At 34.0% G+C, this 18,791-nt stretch overlaps 1 protein-coding gene across 1 annotated transcript in view; it reads left to right on the forward strand.

Moving 5' to 3' along the window:
- The first annotated feature begins 8,809 nt into the window (after nucleotides 1–8,809).
- The window catches only part of LOC143229120 (uncharacterized), a 34,387-nt gene continuing 24,405 nt past the window's right edge, over nucleotides 8,810–18,791 (forward strand). Inside the window, exon 1 of the mRNA XM_076460972.1 lies at nucleotides 8,810–8,969. The gene's annotated coding sequence lies outside the window, so the exon portion shown is untranslated. The remainder of the gene's footprint in view (nucleotides 8,970–18,791) is intronic.

Genomic DNA, 18,791 nt, shown 5'->3' on the forward strand with positions numbered 1-18,791 from the left:
AACATTTCACAAAGGAGATAGAAGATAACATGTTTCCATTCCTAGATGTAATAGTACCACCAAAACACGTGGTATATTTTCAGAATTATGGACAGCGCCAGCCTCTCCCCGATTACAGGGTTGAGACAGACTAGTGAGAGGGAGGGAAGTACGTTTCCTTAGAGAACATATTTCGCTAAAACCCGGATTTTGATATCCGTAGTAGGCATAACACAGTTATCTCTTTGCCTAGCTTTGAGCTTAACCACTAACAAATAAATATATTGGAGAATTTAGGAAGGGAAGAAGCTTTATCAGTAGGCATTGTTCTCTAGATATAGGAGCTGCATTTTTGGGAATCTTACAAAAAAACCCATAAATACTAGTAGAGAACCACGACTATAAATCAAACTACTGCAACAATGAAAAAATGGGCGTTATACTCTTCCTACTTTCTAGAATCAACTAAAGTATTTTCCAAAATGTTTACATATTTTGTAACAAATGAGATTATCTTAATTAAAATGGAATACAAATACACTTAGCACTGTGAATATGAGAATGCATATTATATTAAACATCTACATATATAATATGTATGATGAGACAGGTTCTATGGATATCATGACAACATAACCTTACCAAAATATATACAATGACGAAATATAACATCCGCTTATTATAAATGGCGTCTGTAACCTCATATCAATTCATACGAAACATTCAGCACTTGGATGGTCCTCCTCGTACTTTCGTACCATATAAAAGTTACAGGATAATTAGATAAAAAATAGTGAAATATGAACTGTATCTGACATTAGTCTAGAAGTACTAAGAGGTACACACCTAATTATACAGAATGAAGGAAACAAACCAGAATGCAACAGAAGTTTAAAGTATAACTTAAAAATACATATTGCCCAGAAAGAGGAAATTATTATACATGCAGAAAATCTGACCATTACAATCGAGACTTTGACGTATAAATAATTTTGAATAAGCTAAGGAAAGAATACCCTCATGATGAGCCTTCTCTCACGTGAAAAGAGCATTGAAGTGGCTGGTGAGTTTTTGCAATCCAGAAAGTTATATAGCAAAATGGCTCCAAATATATCAACACTGCAACTTTAGCATCATGCATCACCCTAAATAGAATCATAGAAATGCTAATGCAGTGTTCCAAAAGCCATGTGTGATGAAGTATGTAAACATCATGAAAAGAGAGAAGCATGAAAATGATACGAAAAACACTTCTAAAATACAACAGAATATTGTTCAAGTTGGAACATCCATAAGTTATGGTAAAAAAAAAAATGTAGTGGAACACTTAACTGACAGATACTCAAACAAAGGATATAAATTTCAAATCAGCTTTTCATTGGATCAAAAATAGTGCAGAAAACCCTCATTGCAATCATTTGTTCCATGTAGCCTGAAGACAAATATATACTAGACACAGAATGACATTTTGCCTACAAAAGGGTTTATAATGTCAGAAATGAGAAGATACCAGTGAATAAAAATAATGTTCACAGCTGTTATTTCCACAGTCGCTACATCTTAAAGCACTTATCATCTCCACAACCTCCCAACAGTTAAAGCTTTAATAAAATACTAATGAAAGTAAAATGAGCATTTCTATTAGGATGTGTATCAGGAATTTGTAGAGAGTTGGTTTAAATAATGTAAGTTATGCTATGAGCGAAAAGGGTGATGAAGAAACAGAATGGAGCAATATTGTGTTGCAGCACCACTTGATAGAGTTTCTATTAAATGTACTTGCTCCTCTGCCAAAAAGTAGCAGTGGAGATAAACACATCACGATTTCACCAAATTTACAGAAGCATGTGTCATTCTTAATCATGAGCAGAAATTCTAGTAAAGAAATTCGTTTCAAGATTTGGAGAGTTTATGGAACTTCACTAAGAATAGGCATGAAACTTTGAATCAGCCTTATTTGTGGAAATTCTCAGATCCCTAGAATCAAGTTCAGAATAGCTTATCTTCATTCATTCATATTCTAATGGTACTGTGGAGAGATACAACTCTACATTTTAAAGACAGTGAGACGTTTATGTGGATGAGCACCAGAAACGTAGAATCAAGATATATTATGCAACAGCTCATGAGTTACTAAACAGCAGTACATGAAGTTACAATTTCATCGCTGATGTTTAGTAGAGAACATAAAGTACCATCGAAACTTGTGTACTCGCATCTTGAGAACGGTCTCTCAGAAAAGTCTTACACAGAATATGCAGAGAAACTTGGAAATACCACTGAGTTTAGCTCGTGATAAAATATAAAAACTCCTATGATTATAATGCTGATAAGAGTTGATTTCATTGAGATGACATGGTATGAATGTACAATCCCTGCTGCAAGTAAGGACAAACTCCAAAGTTAAGCAGATGTTGGAAAGGGACATATGTCGTACTGAAACTAATCAAAGATGTGATTTACATAATCCAAAATATCCATGCCAAAGCTTATCCACCGCGGTCGTCTTTGGAAGTATGATTGTGACAGAATGGCGAGTTGAGTAATTTCAGAGAAGTAGCTTGTGAAAATCAACCTGCGGAAGACTCTAGAGACCACTTGCAGAGAATCATCAAGGATACAGCCACCAGTGAAGTCGTTCGACCACTTGTCAAGTGAAAATGCCCCTAGCAAGTTATAGTAAGTAACAGTCTCATTTGCATATTGTGGCTCTCGAAAAAGAAAACCACGAAATAAAGATTTGATAGACGGAGAGCTCAGTGTTGTATTATTTTATTTGTGTATTAAGGTTTTCAAGGAATATCACAATACAGGAAAACAGCAGTGTTATAAGTTATATATTCAATGTTTTCATTTAGACGCTTTTATCAAACGATTGCGTATATTGATTTATTTTCCTTTCTTCACATGTAGTATGGCTATACCGGATACCTGTTTCGATATTACTTGGTTGAACTATCTCTTACTTGAGCGATTATCTCAGGCAGTAGTTTTTTTGTTGTTTCTTCTGGGAGTCTATCATTATACTTTGCTGGAACAATGTTTACTGTAATCCAATGACGTTTCTGGATCATAATACATTACATACTGTTCATACCGCTTGTTTCGCCCTCCAGTAGCACAGTCTGTGGACTTATACTGCTAACCGGGTTTCGATACTCGTGGTGGACAGAACACAGATATCCCTTTGTACAGCTTTGTGTTTAATAACAAGCAGCAACATTTGCTTCATACCATTTCTAGGTAGTCGAACAATTTTATGCCCTACAACTTCTAGCATGAGAGAACAGAGAAACTCTCTGAACAAAGCGTTGATCCGTTTTAAAAAGGATTACACTAAAAGAACACCCTTTTATACAAAACAAGTGTGTATGTGCGCTTTGACAAACAAATGCTCAAAACTACTTATAACAAACCAGAATAATAACTCGTATGTGTTTGTCCGATCATACGGTACCTTTTCTGTTACTACGTGAGCATTTACTCAGTAATCACTCCATGGATATGAACAATAACATCGATATAGAACAGTATACAAATATTTTAGCCAAAACTGTAAGTGGCAGTAAATCCATCAGCGAGAATGGTGGATGGTAGAGTGACGCTGATTGGCTGCCTTTCTTCTGGTTGGTAGTTCTAAATTAGCGCTTGTTTGTTTGAAGTTAAGCATAAAGCTACACGATGGGCTATCTCCGCTCTGCCTACCACGGGTATTGAAACCCGGATTTTAGCGTTGTAAGTCCGCAGGTATATCATTGTGTCACTGGGAGGTCCAAATTAATGACGACGGCAGATAGCTTTAGTACTTTTGCTATACCATAAATACAAATACTTACAGCCATCGACTTTTTAAATTAAGATACACGTTTCTAAATACCTTATGAGTTCATGAATATTGATTCTGGAATTAATTACCACATACGAGTCATACAACAACAACAACGCTAAAATAACAACAACAAACAAACAACTAAATGCTATCAATATTCCAATAGCCCCATCAATTAATGTTCAGCCCCCCTTTTCAGTTTTTAGTCAGGTATTATCACTGGGTGCTGTAAGAGACTAAAACATAATATAATGCACCCCAGCAAGTCGTATAAAAAACAAGTCGACAATGTTATTGTTTAGCTTCTATCGTTTTCTTTGTCTGCTAGCTCTTTGTAAATATCTGTTTTAGTGTAGCGTCTTACGTAAGGAATGCAATCCCAAGAGTTTGGACTCCCAACAGTTTAAATCCCAGTATCATGACTGAGTTTGGTTTGTTTAGAATTTTACGTAAAGCTACACGAGAACTAGCAGTCCCTAGCAAAGGCTCAGCAAGGATGAAAACATTCCCAGTAATAGTACTCGGTAAACCAAGAATTTCTATATAGTAACAACAGTTTATTTTCAAATCATAAAAAAACGTAGTTGTTAAAATATTTAAAATTGTTGAATTAACTTCAAATCCACTAGAATCAAATAAGCAAAAGACATGATAAACATTCATAATATACATTATGTATTATTATTTATATAGTTACTACGGATTAACTAGTATATTCAGCAAATAAAAAATATAATTTGCTTAAGGATGATGTTCTACTAAAGAGTTAATACTTTCCTGTACTCTCACGTTGTTTTGTCACAGATAAGTGTGTGTTTTTGTATAGCAAAGCCACATTGGGCTATCTGCTAAGTTCACCGAGTGAAATCTAACCCCTGATTTTGGCGTTGTAAATCCATGGACTTATCGCTGTACTAGCGGGGGGCCACAGATAAGTGACAACCTTTCTTTTGACCAATTACGGTTCAACACGATTGTGACTGCATCTGTTATAGTGATGCTTGATGCTATTTAAAATAGACTGAACAGATGCTTGGGATAATAATGTCGTATAATTGTTTTCTGCTACCTAAATCATAAAGTATATAGCTAGTTCACTTTGACTCTCATGTGTAAACTGGCTCATATCGTTGCAATTATTGACTTTGATTTGGGTTTATTTCTGTTTACCAAAATTATTTTATTTTGCAATCTATATACATGATAGTGAATCTCGTCGACTTCGTCTCAGTCAATATTATGTCACTTGATTCTATAAAATATTAATATGTTCATAACGGTATATTATTCTAAATGCGATATCCCAACACCTGGATTTATTGGTCCTGCTTCGCATTGAAGCAATGATGTCATACTAGAGGTGGTATGTTTGTTTTGAATTTTGCGCAAAGCTACACGAGAGTTATCTGCGCTATCCGTCCCTAATTTAGCAGTGTAAGACTAGAAGGAAAGCAGCTAATCATCGCCACCCACCGCCAACTCTTGGGCTACTCTTTTACCAACGAATAGCGAGATTGACTGTCACATTATAACGCCTCCACAGCTGAAATGATGAGTATGTTTGGTGTGAAGGAGATTTGAACCCGCGACCCTCAGATTACGAGTCGAGCGCCCTAACCACCTGACCATACCGGGCCATTAGATGTGGCAAGAGCGACGATCCCTCCTCGTAGTAAAATGATCAAAATGGTTGTTGAATATGGTTATTATATTTTCTAGTTAATTAAACATTTAGACAATCATTGCTTAATATATATTATTCTAAAGCAGCAGTATATACTAGGTCAGAAAACATGGAGCTCAAAATAAAAGCTTACAATTCTATCGATCCATATTCGAATACAAGAAAACAACTAGAAAAGTAACTTGACTGAAGTATGGGAGCAGCGCTCCCTCTGACATAAAATTGTGAGTCAGCTTTCACTCGCGACCTCAGGATTACATAACTGATCTAATGGGTATTTCCCTGTATCCGGTTCGAGAAACTCTAAATCTATGATATATTAACAATACCAGAAACACATCATGGACATTATTTGCGACATTAAAAACGATAAACGCTGTAAATGAACGAAGTCGTACTATCAGTTTGAAGTAAAATTAAACACCAGATCTGTCTATAAATATTATTTCTTTATTCTCTAAATGAAATAGTAGTGATACTTTAACTCATTTTCTCGACTAACTGGCTTTTTGCGAGTTGTTTTATATTATCTTGTGTAAATATTTCATTGTCCAGTCTGGTGGCAATCTCCTCCTCTCACGTCATAACCAATTTAACCACTGTTCTAACTTATAAATAATATGAAGTTTTGAAACAAGTATTTGCAGGATAATGGATTCATTTCTTTACAACTAATAGTGAGATAGGATGAAGTATAACATTCAAGGTACAAGTACATTTAAAATGTAAATACATTAAAAAACAAATAAATAATTCCGTTTCTGATAATAGCTTATTAATTATTTGGTTCACTGTATATATTATATAACATAGTCAATAGATAAAAATATGTGAGGGCGAGAATATAGTAGCCTGTGAAATTCAACTTCCTGATGATACTTTATAAAACTATGTTTTAATATTAGGCTTTAATAACGATAGAGTATTCAGAAGATTGAGGTTGTTTTTTTCAAAAAATAAATTACATCTGCGGACATATTTTGAAATACTTTCTGTACAAAATTTTGTACAAAAGAACGAAACTGACCTTCCGTGATTCTGTAAGAAAAACCAACAAGTAATACCTAGTTCTGAGGGTCGCGGATTCGAATCCCCGTCACATCAAATATGCGCTCCCTTTCAGGCATGGGGGCTTTATAATGTGACGGTCAATCCCCCTATTCGCTGGTAAAAGTGTAGTCCAAGAGTTGGCGGTAGGTGGTGATGGCTAGCTGCCTTCCCTCTAGTCCTACACTGCAAAATTAGCGACGGCTAGCGCAGATAGCCCTTGTAGCTTTGCGTAAAATTCAAAAACGAACAAAACAATATCTAGTTCATATATTTATGTATATATTATAATAATATACAATTTCAAAAACATGCTGAGAATATACATATAAATGTCATCTGTATTTCTCTACACGTTTTTGTTTCAGAATTCACACTTAAAGATACACAAAGAACCTAGTACTACCTGGTGATACTGATAGTCATTCCTAATTCTGAACTAATAAACTAACAGAAAGGTATATATAATCAACATCGCCCAACGCCAGCTATCGGGCTGCTTTTATGTGAGCGAATAATGGAGTTTGACCGTCATTCTTATAGTGTACCACAACTACAAAATTCAGAACACGTGTTTGACTGTAATAAGCTCTTTGTATATTGTTATTCTTTCTAGTAGGTTACGCTTTATATTTCACGAGAAATAAATTACACGAGAGAATATGCATTCTTTGTTTTAAGCGATAATTTATAAGTTCTTTTCAGTTTTTTAACACGACCACAAAAACAGTCCTGAAAGCTCCTGAAACAAATTTTTCTTTCTTTTCATAGGGCTCCAGTATGAAAATTTTAAACTCTAAACATAAAAATTTATTGCAACGATCCCTTATATGTTAAATACAATTTTTCAAATGAAATGTTTCAGTCAAAACAGAGATCTCTCCCCCCCAAAAAAATAATAAATAAAAACACACACAAAACAACCAACGGCAACCTTGATCCCCTGTTTTTGGGATCCTCCATCCAACTCCAAAGTTTTTTCCTCGTCTATATTCAGTGAAAATAAACAATCCAGATACAAAATTTCACATGTATATATATATATACAATTAATAATTATTTTACATGTAAGTGTTGCGTAAAATTAATATTTAACTCATTGTGTTCATAATTTATCTTGCAAGTTAATAATGTGTGTGTGCTTTTCTTACAGCAAACCCACAGCAGGCCATCTCCTGAGCCCACCGAGGGGAATCAAACCCCTGATTTTAGCGTTGTAAATCCGTAGACTTACTGCTGTACTAGTGGGTGCCGGTTAATTAATTAAAAGTTTTTAATTTGTACTGTTTAACACTTGTGAATGAACTTAATACATTGAACTTAAAATAAATAAGAATTTTTCGTACATTTAATACCTACCTCCCTTACATCGTGGCCCGACATGGCCAGGTGGTTAAGGCACTCGACTGGCAATCTGAGGGTCGCGGGTTCGAATCCCCGTCACACCAAACATGCTCACCCTTTCAGCCGGGGTGGGCGTTATAATGTTACGGTCAATCCCACTATTCGTTGGTAAAAGAGTAGCCTAAGAGTTGACGGTGAGTGGTGATGACTAGCTGCCTTCCCTTTAGTCTTACACTACTAAATTAGGAACGGCTAGCGCAGATAGCCCTCGAGTAGTTTTGCGTGAAATTCAAACAAAACCAAACAAACAAACATTACATCGAACAATCGACATCACACAGGGGTGGAAATATAACCTTCATGTATATTATAAAAGCATAAAAACTGATTCTTGACTAATAAATTTCAGTCGATTTCTTCTTGATGAATACAGTAACATTGCAGTAATATCCGACATAAGATAAAAATCTGTAATAATCTATTAGAGAGGGTGATATCTCTTATATTTAACAGGGTAATGAAACCTAGTTGCGTAAGTATAACAGGAGGACATTAAATTACCGTATTTTCTGGTGTGTAACACCACCCTGGATATTTTGGCAAATTAAGTGTATTTCTTTGAGGTTTGGTGTATAGGATGTTATTTATTTGTCAAACAAATCTGTAGCATTACTGTTGTAAAGAAAAACTAAAAACTGAAAAAAAACTTGACAGTAATTTTGATTGTAAACGTTCGTCCCAAAGAAAAAGTTTAGGTTTGAACGTAATTGGGGACAACCAGAAAATGATTTTTCTTCGACCCCACACTGGACTAGATGTTATTTAACACTGATGCATGAATAATAGCAGCAAGCGTACTAATGCTATTAATACTTTCTTCTCTCGACTTTTAGAACCAGCAAAAAGCAGAAACAATAAAAAGCGCCACACGCTCGCGGATGAGAAGTAGCATCAAACCAACGAATGGGGATCGATAGATCCTATACTAAGAATTTTGTAATAGCAAGGAAACGGGAGTGCCCCGAGGAGAAATGACTTAAACTACTAGACGCCGAATATTCTATCCGGGTAGTGAGCGTCTGAGCTGTGAGTAAGAATCGAGAAATAAACAATTTATATGATCAGATTACTGATGATACTAATATAATATAGAGACTGGTGGGTGTGCCATATATCAGATATTGTTGCTGACGTTGAAAATTGTTGTGTTAGAGTTTCTTGTGCTGGGTGTTCGGTGGTACCTTTAGTTAATATTTGAATTCCTTATTTGAGGATAGGTACGATATTTAATGAATACACAGGTAAATCTGGGGTGTACTTTGGTAGGCCGAAAACTATTCGTTTTCCTTGATATTTTTTATAGCTTCGATTTTCCCGATTAGATTAGTGCACATGTTACATGTAACCATGAATACGTATCCAATAGGCAGTCTAATGTATGATTTATAAGTAGCTAATATGGTGTCAGGCACACAGCTTTTGTGAATACCTCAATTCTCTTGAGGAATGTGATTTGTTGACTAACTGATTTACTAACGTTTTCGAAGTGGTCAGTCTAATTTAATGAATTGTTAAACGTTATACCTAGAAATGTAACAATTTTACTGAATTTAATGTCGGAGCCTTACAAAATTAATTTGTGAAGAAATTCTTAAAGTCATTTTTAAACTATGCTAACCTGCGTTCTGAGGTGATCAATACAATCACAAGAGTAGAAGTTAGACAGCTCAGTTAAGTATAATATAAATCACAAAATTTTCATCACAGTTGAACTCCTTTTCTTTGACAGAAAAACAAAACAACTAAACCTTGAGATGCAGTGATGTTGATTTACTATAAAAAAAAAAACACGGCATGGCCAAATGGTTAAGACACTTCACTCGTTCTCTGAGGGTCGCAGGTTCTAATCCCGTCACACCAAATATGCTCGCTCTTTTAGTCGTGGGGGCGATATAATGTTATAGTCAATCCCACTATTCGTTTGTAAAAGAGCAGCCAATTTACTATGATCCCCAGGCTTTATTCCAAAATACGTCTAACACAGAATGTGTTTTGGATCATTTACACATATCTCTTGTTGACACAAAAACGAAAAAATTTTTTTAAAAAATAACAATATAAAGTGCAAGCACAAACAAATAATATCCAGAAATGATGCGTCATGTGACCTGGCAACCGTTTATATACTGGATGGGTGTTTCTAGTGGGTTCTAGAACGATCGATAAGTCGCGATTGGTCTATAGAAATATACAACCAGAGACTGTCAAAATTTTAAGCATAACAAAATGTGATCTGATTTCAATGAAAATTATTCATTTATGTAAAAGTACATATGACGTATAAAGGAATTAATGTAGAACATGTAACAATTCCAAGAAAATAAAGCCATCACAGGCCTGTGTAATTAATCAAAGCTAGTATTCAGTTAACTGTTGTCAAAAAATACCTTATGATTAATTTATATGGCTTCTTTCTTCTATTTGATTATGATGCATAGCTAATCATTTGACACCCTTCCCCCTTAGATATCCAAGTAGACTCTAAAGTCTTTGTTCTAATTTTCAAAACTGAATAATTGTGACTTGTTTCTCTTCAAGTTTTTATTTTCACTATTAAATTACGTGCTCTAATATATTTTATGGAATTTAACCACCACAATGCGAATTGTTATAAGTTTACTTAATCTCCAAACTTTAGACACTAGAAAACAAGTATATACTTATGTATCAATTATTTCTGTTTTCAGATAATTACTCAGCAGCCCTCTTTTAACGTTCTATATATTTTAGTCAAGTTGCATGAATATTAATCTTTACAAATAATAACGACAAGCTAATATAGTTAACTTAACACATAATACAGTCTTATGCTTAAGACAGCTAACAGTCATTACGCTAATGTAACCAACATCGTTATAAAATAAATTATTCTGGACGACTTTAATTAATTTATTTTTATCCAGAAAAAATACTTTGAACTTTCTTTATGGATCGTTTAGTATAATGAAACGTTTTACTGGATTATTGTTACATTTTTGTTTAATTTGATTGTTAACACAAATTATGAAAGAGAAAAAAAAACAAGCATTTATTGCCAATTGAAAAACAATATAAATATTTAAAATAAAGAAAATTATTGGTCATTAGAACCAGTTGTTTTTTTTTTCCTCTTTTGTGTTGTTAAAAATAATTTCCATTACTCATTAGAATTGTTCCAGTTGGATGTCTTTTGTTTAATATTTTTGAATTATGTACCCACTGGTTCAACTAGTCAATTGCTTTATTTATGAAACGTTTAAATATTTATATAAAAACGGCTGGTTTGAGTTGAGAAAATTTTTTTGAAGAAGAGCGATCAACGTTTCGTCCTTCTTCGGTCATAGTCAGGTTCACAAAGAAAGAAAGAGGTTACTGACCGATAGCTGACCACATGTTTGAAGGCGGTTGTGTAATTGAGTGTAGGAATGTAGAAGGCATGCTTAGATGTAGGATATATTTATTAATATAGGTATAAAGGTGTTCCTTTTATTGGTTTATTTTGGGCTTGAATTGTTGTATAAGTAAGGCTTCTTTAATTTTGCGTTTGTTTCTTTATTTAGTATTTGAGTGTTTTCTATGGTTATGTTGTGTTTATTTGACTTGCAGTAATCGAAAACGTGTGAAGGTGATTTTTTGTGTTTTTTTTAATCTGGTTTCCATTTTTCTACTTCTTTCTCCAATATAGAAGTCGTGGCAGTTATCACATTGCATTTTATAAATAATGTCGGTGTTGGGCTCGTCAGTGTAGTTTTTACATAGTATAGACCTTAGTTTTGTGCCTGGTTTTTGAATAAATTTGGTATTAACTGGAATGTCATATTTTGTTGCTACTTTTTGCCAAATGTTGGTTATCTTTCTGTTGATGCCGGGAACATATGGTATGCAGCAGTATATGGTTTCGTGATTTTTTGATTCGTGAGATATCAACCAACTTTTGTTGGTTGATTTTGCTTTCTGTCAAGGTCTGTGCGTATAATGTTTTCCACGGTTTGTGGAGGAAACTTACTGATGTCGATGAAGTATTGTTTTATTTTGTCTAATTCGTCGTTAATTTTATCTGGTGAGCATAGTTTTATGGTTGTGTTTATTTGGTTTCTTAGTATGTTGAGTTTTTGTTTTGTTTCATGTGCTGAGTCCCAAGGAATGTATAGTCCAGTATGGGTGATTTTTCGGTGGATTTCTGTTTTAAATTGTGTATCAGTTCTTGTAATTTTGAGATTAAAAAATGATATTTGATTGCTTTCTTCTTCTTCACATGTGAAGTTAATGTTGGGATGTATAGAGTTAATGTGATTGAAAAAAATTAAGTGTGTGTTCTGTAAATATGGATCCGCAATCGTGTCGTCTACATATCTGTGCAAGTATAGTGGTGGATGTAATGCTGTGTTAATTGCTTGTGTCATAAAAAATATTGACTAGAACTGGTGATACTGCTTTGCCCATGCTCAGGCCATTTGTTTGTATATAGTTGTGGTTGTTGAACATGAAGTTTGTCTTCATCGTGGTGAGTTCTATGAGGGTTGCTATTTGGTTGCTGGGAATGTCTATTAATAACTTCCACGACTTTTATGTTGGAGAAACAAGTAGAAAAATGGAAACCATATTCAAAGAACACAAAATGTCACCTTCACACGTTTTCGAACACTGCAAATCAAATAAACACAACATAACCATAGAAAACACCCAAATACTAAATAAAGAAACAAACATAAAAAAACGCAAAATTAAGGAAGCCTTACTTATACAACAACTCGAGGCCAAAATAAACCAATACAAAGGAACACCTTTATACCTATATTAATAAACATAATCAAACATCTAAGCACGCCCTCTACATTCCTACACTCAGTTTCACAACCCGCTTCAAACATTTGGTCGGCTATCGGTCAGTTACCTTTTTCTTTCTTTGTGAACCTGACTATGACCGAAGAAGGCCGAAACGTTGATCGCTCCTCTAAATAAAAGTTTTCTCAAGCCAAACCAGCTGTTTTTACATATATATTTTTCTCTATAAGTGGGTTTTCTCGTAATCACTGATTATTATTTTGTTCAGGCCCGGCATGGCCAAGCGCGTTCAGGCGTGCGACTCGTAATCTGAGGGTCACGGGTTCGCATCCCCGTCGCGTCAAACATGCTCACCCTTTCAGCCGTGGGGGCGTTATAATGTGACGGTCAATCTCACTATTCGTTGGTAAAAGAGTAGCCCAAGAGTTTGCGATGGATGGTGATGACTAGCTGCCTTCCCTCTAGTCTTACACTGCTAAATTAGGGACGGATAGCGCAGATAGCCCTCGAGTAGCTTTGCGCAAAATTCAAAAACAAACAAACAAACAAAATTATTTCGTTCAAATATTATACAACAAATTTATAAAAGCCATTTTTATTCAGGTTTATAGAGGTTCGAATTAAATCTCGACATCATTCGTTGCCTGTACATGGATCAACGAGTTTTATTTCTATTTTCAGAGTTGAAGTGATGTAAAATCAATTTATTTTTGTTGTGATAAACGTTGACGATAAAGCATATTTTGAATAAAGATAGTAAAGTATATAATTTGTTCATAGTCTTTGATAGATCATTTTTATGAATAACCTATATATTTGTAGTAAATCTATCAGATATTTGTAATTTATCGATTTTGAGTACATTTGTTTCCTATATAATGGCATGAAGACTAAGCCTTCGATTTAATAAACTACCAAATCTTAGTAACAGATGGTGTATAAATGAATGAAAGTTTTGCCTTCCATGATGACAGGAGATCGAAATAGTTTTCTTAGTAGATACAAAAAAATGAGAACACTTCTTAGGTGCAAGATTTTACTTTATAAGGGGTTCGGATCCCCGTCACACCAAAAATGCTCACCCTTTTAGTCGTGGGGGCGGTATAATGTGACAATCACTCCCACTATTCGTTGGTAAAAGGATAGTCCAAGAGTTGGCGGTGGGTGGTGATGACTAGCTTCCTTCCCTTTAGTCTTACACTGCTAATTTAGGGACGGCTAGCGCAGATAGCCCTCGAGTAGCTTTGCGCGAAATAAAAAAAAAACAATACTTTGTAAGTAATTTAAAGGTATAAAACTATAATGGGTTCCTAAATCTATAATTTGTACTAACAATTTTTATAGTTGAAACATCTGAAAAGTAAAAATATTCTGTTTTCATTATACTCATAAAGATTTTAAAAATCTAATGACCCAATAGCTTTTTCTTTAATAGGTCGTAACAATTTTTGTAATCTGTCCTGAGTACAATTGAAATATTTAGGTTTAAATATTAATTACAAAAGTAGTGGGGAACAGGCTTCCATTATAAAGCTCTACTCAGACGTAGACCGACCCCATTTAAGATATCAAGATTTAGTTTTTTAGAATTTTAAAATTCTTTCTCAACTACGACTCCCACTGACATAAAAGTGTTAATTTTTGTGTAGCCCATAAAACTAATTCTTTTACACCTCCCTCCCAAAACAAATATGTAAACACCACTACCTGTATTTTTTCAAGTAATCCAAAAAAAAAAAAAAGATGAATAATTGTAATGATTAGAAATTATTTGGAACAGAAATAACTGTAGTTCATCCTAGGTGGTAGTGTTTGAAAGTCAGTCTATAAAATATTATTAAATTATGTTATAATCTGATTAATGGCCGTTCAAAGAACGAAAAAGTGAGAAAAAATGTGTTTTTTATTTAAGCAGGGTATAAAAGAAAAATATTTAAGTGAAAGTGTCTACAGCCATTGATGCTCAAATCTCAAGTGAAGCTTCATCTGTAGGATCATGTTCAACAGTGTTTTCTAACAATACTTTCAGAAAAAAAAACAAAACTGAATATGAGATGTTGTTGTTTCCTTTTTCAAAAGCACAATCATATCAAGTGGTAATGCCAACGGAAAAGAATGCTCTGTGCAAAATAATTATTTAGATTAAACTAAAAATTTGAAGAAAAAATGATTCCTTTATTGTTAAAAAGGGCCTGGCATGGCCTAGCGCGTTAAGGCATGCACTTCGTAATCTGAGGGTCGCGGGTTCGCGCCCGAGTCGCGCCAAACATGCTCGCCCTCCCAGCCGTGGGGGCGTTATAATGTTACGGTCACTCCCACTATTCGTTGGTAAAAGAGTAGCCCAAGAGTTGGCGGTGGGTGGTGACGACTAGCTGCCTTCCCTCTAGTCTTACACTGCTAAATTAGGGACGGCTAGCACAGATAGCCCTCGAGTAGCTTTGTGCGAAATTTCAAAACAAGCAAACAAAATTATTGTTAAACACAAAACTGCATATTATAATGTTTGTGCCTTGTCCACCGTGGGTATCGAAACCTGATTTTTATCGTTATAACCTCTCAGATTTACCACTGAGCCACTGGGTGGCCGCAAAAAGAAAAGTAAGATAGTGGAAGTGGCAAAAGCCCAAAACATTTAAAGTATTTCTGTTTGTCGTAGCTTAAATGATGAAAAATGTTATAATAATCAGAAGCCGAGGAGTATGTGTGTAAATAACGCAACGAATGTCATCTTAGAAATTATCAATACTGATAAATTTAATTGTAAGAGATCTTTGTTTTTTATATTTTTGTTTCTCAACATTTTAATTATATTCTAACTGAATGACGAGAGGGGGGGGATAAATATAAAACGTAGTTGCTCCAGTTGTCTTGCAAAATCCTTACTTGGGAAGGTTCATGTTATTTGTGTGAGTCGTTTACGAAACCGGCCCGGCATGGCCAAGCGCGTAAAACGTGCGATTCGTAATCTGAGGGTCGCGGGTTCGCGCCCGCGTCGTGCCAAACATGCTCGCCCTCCCAGCCGTGATGGCGTTATAATGTTACGGTCAATCCCACTTTTCGCTGGTAAAAGAGTAGCCCAAGAGTTGGCGGTTGGTGGTGATGACCAGCTGCCTTCCCTCTAGTCTTACACTGCTAAATTAGGGACGGCTAGCACAGATAGCCCTCGAGTAGCTTTGTGCGAAATTCCAAAAACAACCAACCGTTTACGAAACATATTGCATGAAAGGGACTACAGTTAATTGTTGTTTTTTTTTATCGAACGTTTTTATATTATTCAATAAAATATTTTAAGCATAATATTGTCTACACCAAGTAAAAGAACAAAAAATATACTCAGGTGTCTCTAAGATAAAACGTAGTATTAATTGAATGTAATCTAATGCTTACCTATTTTACATGAAAATCTCGCGGTTTCTTGGAAAAACACTGATTTTAAAATCAATATTGTATTTTAGAAGACTACCACGTATAACTTTAGATAAGAGGATAAAAGAAAAAAAAACCTTTTATAAAGTGCATGAGTGTATTAAGGTACATGAGTTCAGAGAGCTCAGTCCTAAAAGGTATTAATGGTATTATGAACAAATTTCTTCCATGTACATACAAACACAATATATGGAATAAGAAACTTGTAGCAAAGCATAAGTCATCGAGTTATGACATCTGGCAAATGTGCCTCTTCATGTCACTGCACTGCTGTGTATGAGTTTAGGAAACAGAAAAAAGAAAAGAAAAAAAGATTAGTTTCTACGCCAGCTTAGACGGCAATCTTTGTTACTTTGTCTTTGGGAAAGATTTTGAAATGTATAATCTATTCAACAATTGGTAAACAAATGCTTCTCTTACAGGTTTAAAAGTTTCGACTATATACACCAGTTGTCGATCATATTTTCAACACCTGGAAGACCTGTAATAGATTTTAAATAATTATAAATTATTAAACTACATTTTGAACCCACACATAAATAACTTGCATCACATTTTATTTTAAGTCGTGTTTGCTTTGTATTAAAGATAATCCTTCTGTTGAAAATCCGAACAGTACTAGATTTAACAAATTATGTGTTTCATCTGAATGCGATATCTCCTTTTAATTAATTGAACAAATAAATAAGATATGTTAATTTACATTTAATTTAAATCGTAATTAAATTTAAAAGCAAGCCTAATATTTCAGATTCCACATGTCCATACTTTATTGGTATTTATTTTCACTGATGTGCGTTTCCAATTCTTATAAATATTAAACTGTGTGAATAATCTTTTTTTGTAAACTGTTGAGTATATATGTGTCAGTAATAGCAAAGACTCAATGAAGCGGCAAGAAGATAACTCTCAAATATCTAGCTTACTTCAGCCCATTTGTGTAAAACATAAGGTTAGCAAGATAATGTGACAATAAACGAATTAAACTGACATACTGTGGATACAAAATAAATAAAATAGCATACATTGCTTATGAATTTAGTTATACTTTCCTTTTCTGTTTAAGTCTTCAGATATACCGCTACAAACCGGTTTTTGATACTCGTGGTGGTCAGAACACAAATAGCCCATTCTGTAGTTTTGTGCTTAATTCGAAACAAACAAACCAAATCATTTCTATAAAATAAGTATTTTTACTGATATCCTTTTAAAAGTTATAAAATGTAATATAATCATATTTAATGCAAATGAGTACACAACAAAGGATATTAAATACCATTGCTATAGGAGATCTGTAAAAGTTAATTTTTAAATAAGTAAAAAAATTAATATCTCGCATCATGTACGTAAAGTACGCATATAAAGTTACTTATTACAGACTTTGTCACTTAAGATTTTTACATATTTTTCAAACTTTCTTAAATCTTAAGTAGAAAGAACAATAAATGAAAAGCTTTAGAATAGTTCTAAAAAAGTAAGTGAAAAGAATGAGTATTGTGCTAACTTGAGATTTCTTAAATTTAGAAAATAAAAACATTATGATGGCAAAATTATTTCTATACAAACTAGCTTGAGCAGTAAAGGTATACCAAACCTTTAAGTTGATATTGTTTTTAGGTCTCCCAAACAGTAACAGGGATAAGTCTTCGGATTTACGACGTTAAAATCAGTGTTTGATTCCCCTCGATAGACACAGCAGATAGTCCTATTGGCTTTGCTATAAGGAAACGCACACACATTACAAGATAAAATTTGATATTGATCAGAAATACAAATTTATTAAATATTTTAACAGAATGTATGGTCTTAACTAAGAGTAGAAACCTGAATAATGTCGGTAATAAAAGATAAAACGTATAGATCGAAGTTAAGTCAACCTTACTTGTACTGATTTTAAAGAAGTTCACACTTTAAAATGGTGGCCGTATGTAATTAAACATTTACTATATACCGTATTTTGGACATTTTGTATGGCAGATAATAGCCTTAAAATAAATCTCTTGCAAACAGCTTGTGGAGGTTTTAAATTCCTTGTGACTGAAATAGACAAATACGTTTGTAAACTATTAAGTGATTTAATTTTAAATGTATCTCAGAACGGTTGGTATGGGTATTAACACTTTTACCTAGGAAGGTTGAAACGTTGTTCTTTCCTTATCAATAAAAGTGTTAATACTCATACCAGCCGCTCTGAAATACATTTTTACTTCAAGTGAATTTCTCGTCATCAAGAATGATTTAATTTTAACTTCACCGTGGGACTGCCTATATAACAAGTTTTTTTTATTTTATTTTCGTCGTTCATAATTAATTAAAACACGAATGAGTTACTTTATCATAAGATTCAACTATCTTCCTGATCAGTAACTGATTATATGTCAATGACCTTCAGTCCTTTTTTTTTTTTCTACTTTTGCTTAGCCTTGAATTATTCCAAGCATTCAAGTTGAAAACTGCAATCAATCAGGCCTCCGTTTAAAGTATAAATTTACAAACAAATGTAAACAGAGTTGCAATTTACTAAAATATTTAACACATAAATATGTTTCTGTTGTTGTTTTTTATCACTTGGAAAAATCCACAAACAAAAAGCGTTTTGAAACTATACCGTTTTTATAGCAACTAGTAAGGTCATATTTCAGAACATTTACTCATAAC

This window comes from Tachypleus tridentatus, chromosome 10, assembly GCF_004210375.1.
Source record: "Tachypleus tridentatus isolate NWPU-2018 chromosome 10, ASM421037v1, whole genome shotgun sequence".
NCBI lineage: Eukaryota > Metazoa > Arthropoda > Merostomata > Xiphosura > Limulidae > Tachypleus > Tachypleus tridentatus.